Source organism: Sturnira hondurensis, unplaced genomic scaffold (genome assembly GCF_014824575.4).
Source record: "Sturnira hondurensis isolate 20B ecotype Veracruz unplaced genomic scaffold, ASM1482457v3 Scaffold0004068, whole genome shotgun sequence".
Lineage (NCBI taxonomy): Eukaryota > Metazoa > Chordata > Mammalia > Chiroptera > Phyllostomidae > Sturnira > Sturnira hondurensis.
The window spans coordinates 1,627,136-1,641,532 of NW_028076699.1; positions in this window are offsets into that span (position 1 = coordinate 1,627,136).

The following is a 14,397-nucleotide window of genomic DNA, read 5'->3' on the forward strand; positions in this document are numbered from 1 at the left end:
GAGCCAAGCTCCCCAGCTTCCAAAACGTGAAGGCATTTAAGAAACCCGTCCAAGGCTGAGTGTGTTGAGTATTTTAATTATTTCAGCAAGGAACTCGAAGATGCTCCAAATTCCTGTGGACAGCTCCTCTCTGGGAACGTTTATATCGTGGCTTATCCATGTGCTATCTTATGAGTTATAGGATGACAAAGAGGAAAAAAAGGAAAAGAGAGCACCATGCATACCATATCTGGGAGAGTTGTAGCCACTTTAATCCCTTGCCTACCAGTCTGTGCCTTTCTCTGCACCTCAGTGTTCTCATCTGTAAAATGGGGGTAGTTGTATCCATCACAGTGTGTTATTGTAAGGATGTAAAATACACCCTTGAAACTTTCAAGCCATTTTGAAATAAGAATATTGGTTCTTTTTTAGAGCACTATTTTTAAAATAAAGGTCTCCATTTCCCTACCTCCTTTTATACATAAATTTATTCTGCCTGCAAATATAATACTTATAATAATAATAGCTGTGATTTTTCCAGTGCTTAGAATATGCCAGAACCACATTTTGATATATTTGATACTTGCAACGGTTCTGTGAGGAAGGTCCCATTCTTCAACTGAAATGGGAACTCAGAAAAGTTCGGTAGCATAGTCCAGGTCAGTAAGAAATTCCTGGACACTCAAAAACACTGGAGTGGGCAGGTTGGTCTGGAGTGTGAGCACTAACCACTCTTCCATGGTCCAGGAGCCCCAGAGTCACCCAGAGAGCAGACACTGGGATAGGTATTCTGTTATAGCTTGAATTATATCCCCCCACCATACATGTTGATGCCCTAACTCCCAGCAACTCAGAATTCAACCTTACTTGGAGATGGATTTCACAGAGTAATTGAATTAAAATGAGGTCACATTAGAGTGGGCCCTAATTCAATGTGACTGGTGTCCTTATAAAAGGCGGGTATTTGGATACAAAAATATAGAGGAAGGGAAGAGACACAGGAAGAAGACAGCCTTCCACCAGCCAAAGAGAGAGGCCTGGAACAGATCTTTCCCCAGAGACCCCAGAAGGAATTGACCCTGTATCACCTGATTTCAGACTTCTAGTCTCCAGAACTTTGAGACAATAAAATGCTGCTGTTTAAGCCAGCCAGCCAGTGGGTGACACTTTCTTGTGGTAGCCCTAGCAAACTAATGTATATTCTAGATCCCTTTTCTGGATGAGGCACCAGAAGAGGAAGAAACTAAGGTGACTTGCTCCAGTTGGTAAGTGGGATTGCTGAGATTTATACCCCAGTCCCCCTTTCCACTCCTGCACATAGACTGCTGGAAAGAAACTTCATTGGGGTCTGGAAGTCCTCTTGGCTTTGTTTACTGTTGTGGACCCAGCATTTATGAGGTCTGTCCAGAAAAAGTCCAGCCATTGTTAATATAATGAGAATGGTTTGCGCGACATCAATGTGACCTGGCAGCCAAGGAGAGAAGACTGCAATGTGCGTGTGTGAACAATGATGACTTCACTGTACTGGTCAGTGTGGGAAGGAGATGACATTGAGTGAGCATGTGTATTGTATGGCCACCACATTATAAATGACTGAGTGAGCAGAGCAATGAATCTGTATCAAATTTTGCATTAAGCTCGAATATTCCTGCATGGAAACTATTTGGATGATTCAGAAGGTTGTAGTTATGGGCAACTGGTGATTGGCAACTTCACCATGACAATGCGCCTGCTCATGCATCATGTCTCTTGCAGAGTTTTTTGGTGAAACATCAAATCACCCAGGTGATTCAGCCCCCCGAAAGCCCAGATTTGGTGCTCTGCAACTTCTGGCTTTTCCGAAAATGAAAATCACCTTTGAAAGGGAAGAGATTTCAGACCATTGATGACATTCAGAAAAATACAATGGGGCAGCTGATGGTGATTGGGAGAACTATGTGAGATTCCAAGGTGCCTACTTTGAAGGGGACTGAGGCATCAGTGTCCTGTGTACAATGTTTTTTCTATCTTGTATCATCTTCAATAAATGTCTCTATTTTTTATGCTGCATGGCTGGATACCTTCTAGACAGATCTTGTATATCATATCATAAACTAAAACGTGTTAACACAGTGAATGAATACTTTTCTACCAACTTATCTAGAGCCTCACCACAGGATAAGTGACTAAAAGCAACCAAAAGCAAAGCCAGGGGGATCACGTGGGAACAAGAAGTTCAACAAATCATAGTAATTATCAAGATAAAGTGTTTCATATCTTTTATCAGATACTTTTTAATCAGACACAATTATGAACAAGTTTTCAAACAAACTCATTGGAAGTCTTACTATGCAGATTGGAACAAAACTCCAAGGTCCTAATTCTTACTTATATTTGGAAGCCATTGACACACCTACCTTCCTTCCTCTCTGGTTTTTGCTTATGGAGGAGCCTAATTAGATGTTTTCTTTTCTGCCTCATCTACCTTTCTTGGTTTTCCTTTACTGATTTTTTTTCAGAAAAGCATTTTCCTTTACTTTTTTTTTCAGAAAAGCATTCTGTTTTTCTCTGTCTAGACTCACTCTTTTAGTAGCCCAATCCTGTCTTGTGGCTTTAAATTCTATCTATGTGTTTATAATACCCAAATTTATAACACCTGCCTAGACTTCTACACCGAACTCCAGACTTCACTATGTATTTACTACTACTTTACTACTTTACTATACCCAAGTAACTACTTAACATTTTCTCTTATCTATTTTGGTCAAATTTCATCTGAGTGAGGCTTACCTCATTTTTTATGGTCACACAACGATAAACACACTGCAATCTCTTTATCCTGTCTGTTTTTCTGAACTTCATGGTATGCTGGGTATCTTCTCTCAACTAAGTTGTCTCTCAACCATTCTCTACTCTGAACCTTCCCCAGGAGACTGACCTATATAAAATGCGTCAGTGGGCTCTGGTGCCCTAAGGATGAAGTGGGGAGGGAGGAGAGTGAGGTCAGGGGATGTTTTTTGTTGTTCCCTCCCTGTGATGTCACCTTGGACTGTCTGTGTCTCAAATGTTACTAACCCTTTAGTGGGGGCCACTCTACAGAACTCCCTTTCATTTAGTGTTCTGATATGGCTTTCTCCCGACTCTTCCATTCCAGCCCAGGGATATTAGCCTCCACTATTATTAGATCTGGGTTACTGCTCCATCCGTCAAGGTTTCCTTCCCTTGCCCACACCTCTATTAGTAGTCCTGCAGTTGTTCTCATTTAAATGTCTAACCAGTTTCTTGCTGGGACCTTGACAGATACACTTGATGATATATAAATGTTCTCCTGTTTTATTACATTTTATCTGTGGTGATCAGACCAGCTATATTTCCTTCCTTTAATATAGTAGACTTTTTTTTTATCATCACTAATACTCAGCTGAAGCCAAACTGACCCATCTAGTAATCTTGAACTAGACAATGGCCAAGTGCCTTAACTTCCTGGCATTTCTCTGTCCACCAGATCTTATACATTTTTATGGGATTTATATGACTGATATAGATTGATGCATAGTAGGCACACAGCAAATACTAATTAATAATTCCTTTTCCTTCTTCACCTTGGTGCATGTTTTTCTAGTTTCTTTTTCCTGCTTCATTTTGATTAATGCAATACCTTAATCTTCAGTGGAGCTTGTGGAGTAGCACAGTGTGTAATTTGCAGTTGGATAATTTCCTCATCAGTGGGAGTTGCTGTGCTGCTAATTTGGGCTGTATCCTCTATTTTAGTCCTTTGTCTCATTTGTAAAGAGCATACTGTATTGTTCCAACTTCCACATTTTTTTATGAGACTGTACATCGTGACTGAAATTGAGACTAGAAAATCCATTCCACCCTAAGAGTTGTCGATTACAGAGCATGTATGCAAAAAGGCACCATCATTAGGGAAAATCTAAATGTACCAATTTCTGCATAGAGGGGTCTTACTCTGCTCTGGGGTATAGCTTTGATTTGCATTCATTGGAGGCATTGTGAAAAGAACTAGACAAAATCAGGTTAACTGGGACCTCAGCTGCTTAACCTTCAGGGACTTGAGTCCAGTTCATAACAAGCAATGGCCAATGGACCTGATCACGGGAATAGTTTAGACAGAGATGGTGCATGGGAAGCAAGAAAGGTTAAATCAGGAGGGAGAAGATCAGCCACAAACCTCAATGCAATTGGCACATCAAAAAGGCTAAAAGCTGGAACACTGAGTGCCAGAGTTCAAGCTAGAGGTGGATATAGACCAGATTGTATATCCTAAAGTAGAGAGCATAAAAAACATCTTCAAATGTAGAAGTGGCAGTGGCAAAATAAGGTGTGGATATAAGCTGGGGCCTATTTGGGGACATAGTGTATGCAAACAGTCATTGCACCTCTCTAAGAGAAGTCTTCTTGTGGTTCCACCAAGTTAAAGACCAAAAGTGAAAGACTGCAAGTGATATTTTTTTTCTTCTTTGAGCCCTAGGAATCGTTTCAGTTAACAGGAAATGATGATCCCCACCTTGTCTGTCACCCAGGCCTATTGTCAGGATAAAATGAGATAGTAGGCATGAAAACATTTTATAAACCATGAAGCACTACTCAAAAGCAAGGATGCAGCAGACACTTCACTCTACGGAACTGAGCTCTCCTCAAAGAACTCACATTCCTGGTCAGTTGGAGTCAGACCAATTCTGAACTCCTTCTCCATGAAAAGTGTATTAATTGAGAAAGAAACTATAGTCAGAGGAATTTAAGCAAAAAAAAAAAAAGTCAAGTGAAGCGAACTGCAGGAAAGTAGGTTTGTGGTTGGGCTCTCAGGACAACAGCAACGTGGTCTTCAAACACAAACAACCTTGTTCGATGTGGACTGTCTTGTTCCTATGGTTCAGCTGCACTGGGCTCCCATCATCGCCCAACTTGCTCACTGAGGATGCAGCATGGTCACTGCACCTCCCAGACCTGCCACTTCCCAGCATTATTGCCCAGAAGGAATGGGCCCTCTTCCCTTAGTTCCATTTTAGAAAATCCCAAGAAAATTTGTACTGGCTTGGGTCACATACTCATTCCATGACCAGGGCAGGGGGTACTATGATTGGCACGCTACGTGTTTCAGGTCAAGGAAGAAGCTGTTCCTCAACTGTTCCTGGAAGGGAGGGTGCTGGAAGACAGAAACACAGATGCCCACCACAAGTATCTAATTAACACCACCTCCTGTGCACTAGGTTTTGAAGACCAAGACATCTGAACATTTTAGGAGGAACCCCACTCCACTATTGGAAGTACCTCAAGAAGATTGACTGATAGTGAATTTGTCAGAGTCCTGGTGGGGACCATGGTACACTCAGAAAGGGGATCTGAAGAGGCTTTAGAAAAGGGACTATTTACAGGGGTGTGGGAAGGGTTAAGAAAAACTAAAACAGAGTGGTAAATTATCCAAGGGCTATCATCAGTGGAAAGCCATTTCCATTCCTAAGCCTTTAAGGGAAAGGATGAGGGTAGGTTCTCTGAACCCACTAAGACATGTAGCTATAGGAAGGGCCTACAGACAAGAACTCTGGCCTTCGTATAAAGACCCTACCCTGCAACTGGCAGACCGATATAGAAGGAACTGGGGTACAACAGCCTTTACCCCTTTCCACTTGCCTGTCCGATGCTATGCCTCTCATTGGCCAGTCCCACCTAGAAGTCAGAAGTCAAGGTGCTCAGCTTGATGCAGTTCTTAATATTTAGATTCCTAGGTACAGGGCAAGGTAGAAAAGGTGATCTGAAACAGTGAAGGAAACATGTGCAGCACAAGGGCACATCTGCTCCCTGTGGCTTAAAAGTATGATGGGATTTTAAGACTAAAGGGGGCCTTAGGCTCACTCAGACCAGAAATCACCAACTTGTCTCTATCTGACGTTCAATTGTGTTTTGCATGGCTGACACAGTTTTAAAGAGAAAAACCAAGTTAACGATAGGCAAAAACAACCGTCAAATCTCAACTTTAACAGTCTTAAGTTGAGGATGTACTTTTCAGTTTCCCACAGTTGTCATCATTCCCTGTGCTCTAGTACCTGCCACTGTGTACATTCACATATCCTTAAGTGTATGTTGTGAGAACCTGTGATTAGAAAAGTCAACTTTCTTCATTTTTTCAGATGGAGAAACTGGGCCTAGAAAGGTAAACTCGTTTGCCCGTGGTTGTTCAGCTTTGGTGGGAATTCTGTCTCCACAGACAGGATTACAAATATGTAAATAAGAGGAACAGATAAAAAGTTATTAGTCTCCACCTTCACATATGGGAGCTGTTGTCATTTGAAGTGAAGCTTATGCAAGGATTCCACTTGCTCTGGGTGGTCCCAGGAGATGGGATAGAACAATGGGAAAGTGATTATGGTCAGTGCAAGTCAGGGCTCACAGACAGCTTTTCAGTGTGGACCAGGCTGCATCTATTCATTCCGGTTTCCCTTCTGTGCAGATGGTCCAGTAATAAAAAGTGAGTTGCCACTCAGTGAGGATGCATTGGTCTCTGTCCTTGGAGCCCTCCTCCTGTCCTGAGTGAAGCTGATGCTGAGTTGAACTGGAATGAGAAAAATGGGTCATCTTGGCTCTTTTTCCTGGATTATCTTTAATTTTTTATCCCATTTCTTTGGGTGGCCAGTGGACATGGTGGCTTTATTCTACTCCCAATATACGATCTCTACCCTTCCTCTTATCAGGAATCTAGAAGAGAAATGTGGTCTCTTTGCCTTTATCTGTTCCTCTCCAATACTTACCCACTTTCCCTCTTAGATTAGTCTCTTCTCTGTTTCTACACATGATAAGCTCCTTTCTATCTCCACATATTTTCTCAGGGTGTGGTTAGTTAAGATATTGGTTTGGTTACAATAATAGAACTCAAACAGCAGTGACTTAACAAGAAGGAAGAGGCATTGCCTTCTCATGTAAAATTAGAGCTGTGGGGCTGTCCACCTGGATAGGGTAGTTGAGTTCCCCAAGGTCATCAGGAACGCAGTTCCTTCTGTGCTATTGCTTCATCATCCCCCATTATCTTCATGATCAAAGATGACTCTTCTTTACCACAGCATCCTACCAGTTCTCACAAAGAGGGAAGAAGACATGCAGAACAAAGTCATCTTAGGGAGTCATCTACAATTCTTGTCATATCCTGTCATCCAGAACTTAACTGATGTGGTCATGTCTGGAGACGAAGAAGGGTGGAAGTAGCTTTTAGCTGGACAGCTGTAGGTTCAGTTAAGTCAAGGCAGGAGTGCATTAGTAAAAGAAGGAAGGAATAGATGGAAGCCGGGAGCGTTGGTATCACATGCATGTTGTGTTTTCTAGCCAAAAAGATCTTCTGCCTTCAGTGAAACCAATGCTCCTTCTCTTTTAGATACCAGTATAAATCTTCTTTCTTAAATCTTTTTCATAAAAACCATCCTTCAAGACTATCTTTAGCATTTGCTAAGAGAACCAGGTTGAATGTTGTGCCTGTACCAAGGAGTACATGAAGAGGTGGTTCAATGCTAATCCCACGGTCACCGCCTTTGTTATTTATTGGGCATCTATTAAGTACCGGGTGCTGTGCTGTGTTATGAGCACCACCCCATTTAGTCATTTCAACTGCTCTATGAATTACACTGTTGTCCACTTGCTAGATGAAAAAACTAATGCTATATGAATTCGCTTTTTGAAAGCTCTCAGGCTAGGAAGTGCCAGATTCAGAATTCAAATGCAAAATCCTTCTGGCTACGAGGTTTATTGCTCCTTGGATCACATTGCAACTTTTCTATAAAGAGCTTTGCAGGAGGAAGCTTCATAGAACTGAAACAACTGGGTAACTCAGTGTTGAGACGGTGGTCAGGCTAGTAATTCGAAGAAGATACACCAGGTAAAAAATTCCAGCGAACTTGTCCATTGTGCCAATTGAATTTCTAAAGGCAGTGCACTGCATTTTTTAAAAAATTAAATAGGCTACTCTTTCTCTATGATGTGTTTTAAGAAAATAATAGAGAGGACTTATTTCCCCCTCCACAATTCTTCCTTGGGGGGAAGGAGCGGTTTTAATTCTTCCTTGACCCCTTCCACAATTTTCTCTTGAGGGTTAGGAGCAGATTGAGCACTGTGTTTATGTATGTAACTATTAAAATAGATGCTCTGCCTATAAAAATGAACTTGTGCCAGGGTCTAATAAATTACGTGCTAATATGCCAGCTCCACAGTCTGCAGGGAAATTACAATCATTCTGATCAGAGTAACATAATTCCAAGACTCTCTATTTGTTTGTTCCTTAACTCAGCACAGCTGAGGACTTTATCCACGCTCAGTTTAACAAGCCTCCTTGATTAACACAAGGTGCCTGGTTGTGAACGGAGAATTGGAGATGACCAGTGGGGAAAACACAGGCCTTGCCCTCAAGGAGGCTTGAGCACAGAGGGAAAACAAAACGAGGGAGATAGATGATGTAGTGCCATGAGAGTTGCCCAAAAGGTGGCATGTGTTCAACATGCTGTTGATTTAAAGGAGAGAGGTTTACCTCTGAACTAAAATGATGGGGGTGGGCAATATCTGAGTTGAGCTTTGAAAGTATGAGCTAATCAGATACAGGTGAGATTCCAGGCTGAACGAACATAATATGCACAGACAAGGAGGCATGAAACACATTGTATATTTTGGGAAACACAGCAGATCAAGAATTTTACAGTATACATTGATCATGTCTATTTAAGGGCCTTGTTTGGTGGGTGACAGATTGGAGTGAGGGAGTTTAAGTAAGAAAGTGATCACATTTGTGTTTTAGAAATATCCCTGCTGGCAACGTTAGAAGGGCCTGGAGAAGTCAGGAAGGCTTGTTAGAAAGCAGTTGCAGTGATCAAAATGAGTGATACAGGGTACCCAATGTCTGGAAAGTGAAGCTGGACAGGGAGAACAGCTGACATTTCTTGAGGATTTACTATGCCAGGCACTGTTCTGTGTTGTTTGGTATAAGAACTTTTTTCATCCTCACAACACTGTAAGGAGGTAGATGCTATTATTGTCCCTATCTTACAGATGAGAAAATTTAGGCATTCTACCCACCTGAAAAATGGCAGAACCAGAATTCGAGCCCCATCTAGCCTCATAGCCTTTTCTTTTAAGCACTGAAAGAAGACACTTTCATATACTTTTCTTTTAACCCAGCAGAGCTATTGTTTTTTTTCTTTTAAAGGTCATTTATTTGTTTTTATTTTGGCTTCTAAGACCAATGCTGTAGTACATTAAATACTATTGTATATATGCCCTAAGGCCTGGTACTTCTATTTCTTTTTTTAAATTATTTTATTGTCGTTCAATTATAATTGCCTGCACTTACCCCCCACCACTCCCCCCACCCCAGCCTTCCCCCCTCCCTCCCTTGCATCCACCCCCCCTTAGTTTTGTCCATGTGTTCTTTATAGTTGTTCCTGAAAACCCTGAAGCGCTTTCTCCCATTATGCTCTCCCATCTCTCCTCTGATTACTGTCAGATTGTTCTTAATTTCAATGTCTCTGGTAATATTTTGCTTGCTTGTTTATTTTGTTGATTAGGTTCCTCGTATAGGTGAGATCATATGTATTTGTCTTTCACCACCTGGCTTGTTTCACATAGCATAATGTTCTCTAGATTCAGCCATGCTGTTGCAAAGGGTAGGAGCTCCTTCTTTCTTTCCACTGCATAGTATTCCATTGTGTAAATAATATGCTTTTCTTACTGACATATTAGGCTGGCTAAGTTTTCTTTGAAGGGCATTAGATATGCTGTCTGGAAGTGAATTAGGAAAAAGGAGAACAGAATCTCCTTGCACTTGACTAGCTCATTGACCTTGAAAACATAGTAATCCATGTCCTTCTTTTTGAAATAAAGCTGATCCTATGTACCTTATAGGATTATTCTGTGGATGTAAAGAACGGCATACATGTAGTGACAACCACAGTGCCTGAAACTTAGAATATAGTTCTCAAGTACTAGTTTCTTTTTCCTTCTTCCCTCTTGGAGGATACTAGCTCTTTTGTAATTCTTATTAAAGTTTTTTTTATCAAGATGAAAATTCTTAGAGTGTTGAAGATAAATGAACTACAGCTACCTCCAACAACACAGATGAATCTGGAGAAAATTAATGTTGGGTGAGAAAAGCAATTCTCAGAAGACCACGTATGCTATGATTCCATTTTTATAAAGCACATGCACAAAAAAGCAACCATATCTAAATAATGTATTGTGTAGGGATATGTGCATATATGGTAAAATTTTATAAAGAAAAGGATTGCTTTACACAGCATTAAAGATAGATATTGCTGCTAGAGAGGAAGGTGGGGAACAGGCTAGGGTGGCACATAGCTGGTGCAATGGTGAGGGTATGTTGATGGTGAGCACATGGATGTTTATTTTATTATTTTTCATCTTTTGTAGGTACAAAGTTTTACATGTATTTTATTTAAACACAAACACAATGGGAAATATATTCAAGGAGGGTAGATTAGGCTTTAGGCCTGGCTTGATTCAGGACCCAAACAAGGACCCAAAGCTCTGTCTCTTGCTTCTCCTCCCTCTAGGCTAACAGCTTCCTTAATCTGGGCAATTGTGCTTCCCTTGCAGCCCCAGACTCAGGTAGTTCTGGCACCCAGTTCAGCCAAAGAAAAAGTATGTATTTCTACACCAGATGAAGTGAAAGACTCAGAACTGAATCTCGTCTGCCCCAGCTGGCCTGTGGTGTCATGTCCAGTGCCAGAGGCAATCCCGAGACTGAAGCTTGCATTGATGGACTTAGTCTGGGTCTTATGATGGACTCATGGGTCCTGGGCTGAAATCAATTTGACTCAAGGCACATTAGTTAAGAATGAGGAAGACTCTGCTTCCTCCAAAGCCAAATTGGGATGTTAACACCACCCCAAGGAGTAGATGTCAACAGTAAAAACAGCAAATGCCCACAGGAACTGTTAAAAATACCTTATACATTTTTATTATGCAAGCAATGCATGTTTACTACAGTTATTCTTTAAAGTTTAGAAAATCCTGAAGACAAAAATAACAGTCAGCAGTAACCTTACAACTCTGAGAAAAACCAGTATTAAAGTTTGGACCTGTCTTCATTTCTCTATGGTGATGTTGCATTGGTGCTTGTGAATTCAATTATGTGAACTGTCTTTCTCTCACTTAAAAAATACATCATAACTATTTCCAACAGGCTATCAAAACTTTTGTGAAAATTTTATACATCTAGTTTTTACTCAACAGCTACTATTGAGCCCCTGTTTAGCATTGGAAATACTGAAATGATTGCCCCTGTTCTTGCCCTCAAGCTAAGCACATTGGTGGTCTACTACTGAATAAGCAGTCAAGGGGAAAATATATGTGAAACATTATTACAATACCATATAACAGGGCCTCCTACCCCAACCAGGGCCCCAGAACTGTGAGGACTCAGTCTCTAAGGAAGTGTAGGATCTGAGGAAGGTTGTAGAATAGAGAAGGATCTAGGCAAAGGGCCTGTCATGGTTAAGGGCATAGAGGTGAGAAGCACCACAGTGTTTCTTGAACCCATAGTACAAGGCACAAAGTGAAGAGAGACACAGCTGGAGAGGAGGGCATTCAAAAGGCTTGCACTTCCTGTGGGAGAAGCTGAACATTTCTCAGGGAGGCCACAGCTTATTCTAATTTGGGAATGTGGTCTGCATTTCTCCTCAGGCCACACCATGACTGTAATTGCCTTTCTTCCATACCCTCTGTGTGCCTATCAGCATCCTACACATTCTTTAAGGCCAAATAAAGCCTCCTTCACCCCCTAAGGGGAAGCCAGTTCCCTCCAGCCTCCACAGGCATTGGCTCCTCTTCTGCCACCATGAGCACTGTGAGGGTGTGTGGATACTCATTGCGTGCCCTACTCCAGATTGTCCTCCCTCAATGGAAGGTGCACTGAGGGCCTTGTTTAAATTATCTATGTGTGTCCAGCCACATCTGACATATGGTATGTGAGCCAGTAAAACACTATGGAACACAACTCTACCAGTGGTTTCCACAGAGATTTTTTTTCTCTCCATGGGATATTTGGAAAGGTTTTGGAAACATTTCTGGTTGTCATGACTGGTGAGGGAAGTGCTACCAGGCATCTATCCAGCAAACCCAGAGATGCTGCTAAATATGCTATAGTGTACAAGATGACCCCCACAACAAAGAAATACCCGGTCCCAAATGTCAATAGTGCTGAGGTTGAGAAAACCTGACATATACTGACTAAAGCATGGTGGCCCTTGGATGGATTATCAGAAACTCTCATTTCTGGTCTGGGCTCTGTGGACTTCCCTAGGAGACCACGGGCAGGTGTGCTCTCCCTGGGTGTCTGGGCTGTCATCTCTAGGAAGTCTAGTAGAAAGATCCTATGCATTGGAGTCCGATGAAGCCGAGCTCAAGTTTTCACTCAATGCTCTACCATCTCACAGGGCAAGTTATTCTTTGCATTGCAGTTTCCTCTTTTGTAAACAGGGATTATGGTGTCTACTTTGGAAAAGTATGAGGAATTGAAACAATTTGTGTAAACCATAACCCATGGGACCTGACACATGAAAGGTTCATGTGACAAAAGATGCTCAATCATCACCTTTGCTATGACATGACTACTGTCACTATCAATAGAGTAAGGGGCTTGGAAATGGATCTCTAAGGACTTTTCCAGCTCTAACAACCTAGGACTCTTTGATCTATTTTCTCTGCATATAAATGCTACATGTTTTCAACTCAGCTGCAATGGAAGTGGTAGCCAGGCATGTGTATCAGATGGGGTCTGAGCAAGTAACACATAGCACACTCAAACTGGGAAACCTGAACGTTTATGAAAAGGATTAGCATAAAGGTGTGGGCAATGTCTAGGAAACTGACAAGTGATAATGCAGGACCTCTGGGCTGCATCCCCTATGTCTGAGAGGATAAAGAGTAATCCATGTCCTTCTGTCCAGTGATTCTGTCAGTGATTCTCTACAGTATTGTGTCAGGCACCAGAATCCAGAAAACAGATATGTGGAGAAGGCCCCCTTACAGAGTAGTGTAGTTTTATGAAAAGAGCCAGGTGATAAATATCAGACTTCATCCTCTTCCTCCTCCTTCATCTTCTGGTGATGCCTCCCATTGTCTGAATTCAACAGGAAGCCAGAAAGCAAAAAGTCTGTTGGTGCAGACTTGCTGTCAGTTTCCCAGGACACAGATCCTAGTAAGAGGGTGGAGAGAGTGAATCTAAAAAGGCAAAGAAAATATCGATAACAGCATAGTCTTAGAGTTTGTGGAATAAGTAACAGCAGCCTGGGGTTGGGGCACTGGGCCTGCTACAAGAGTAAATATGTTAGTCCTCAGGCTCTTCTCAGGGGAGACAGAGTACCACATGTACTGTCTGCCCCACCCCGAGTGCCTCCAACCCCACCTTTTCCCCTCCCCACCCCAACAAAGACTCCATTCTGATGAAGACTTCAGGGACTGTTTTGAGTCATAGAAATCTCTAGGCTGGGAGGTAGGAAATAGCCGAGGCTGCTTTGGGAACGTGACTTGGTGGAACCCTGATGACCTGGGTCTCAGTTCTGACTTTATCACTTGCTGGGGTTAGGTTTCTTTACCAGTAAAATGATGTAGCATTCTGTAGCTTATAAATCTGATTTGTAGATTAGAAGTACTTGAAAAATATATAGTCCAGCCACGACCAGTATGGCTCAGTTGGTCGGAGTGTCGTCTTGTAACTGAAAGGTTGTGGGTTCTATTCCGGTTAAGGCATATACCTAGGTTGTGGGTTCAATCCCTGATCCAGGTGTCAATCCCTGGTTCAGGACATATGGGAGGCAGCCAATCAATGCTTCTCTCTTGCATGGATATTTCTCTTTCTCTTCCTTTTTAAAAAAATGTAAAAAATAGCCTTGGATGAGAATTTAAGAACAAAACAAACCAATGTAGTCCTGTGCTTGGCACCTTCTGAAACTAACACCATTTCATTTAATGAGGGGTTACTTAATGCCAGCCTTGTGCTGGGCCTTGGAGTAAAATCATGATGACTAAGGTATTGTCCCAAACTTTAAAGAAATCATAGTCCAGAATAACAGTTTCTGTCCTGGGACTGCTAGGGAGGTTATAGAGAGTCCATAAACCCCTTAAAATCAAATGCAGAAGTTTGTACACATGTAAGTATGCATATGCATTTTTCTAGAAAGATTTCATTGTATTCACGAAGTTAAGAATCACTGAGGGAGAAAATTTGAGGAGAATTCCTAAAAAAGCACAAGGTCATAAACCTCTGAGTCCATAGAACAGAAATTTAAAAAAAAAACAGCCAGTATTTGGTGCAGAGAAAATACTATTACAGGGTGATTCGTAGCAACCTTTTGTGGCTCTGCATGGAAAAATTTGGGCTAGAAGACAGAAGTTGCAAGAAGGAGATGTCAACTCTACACAATAACT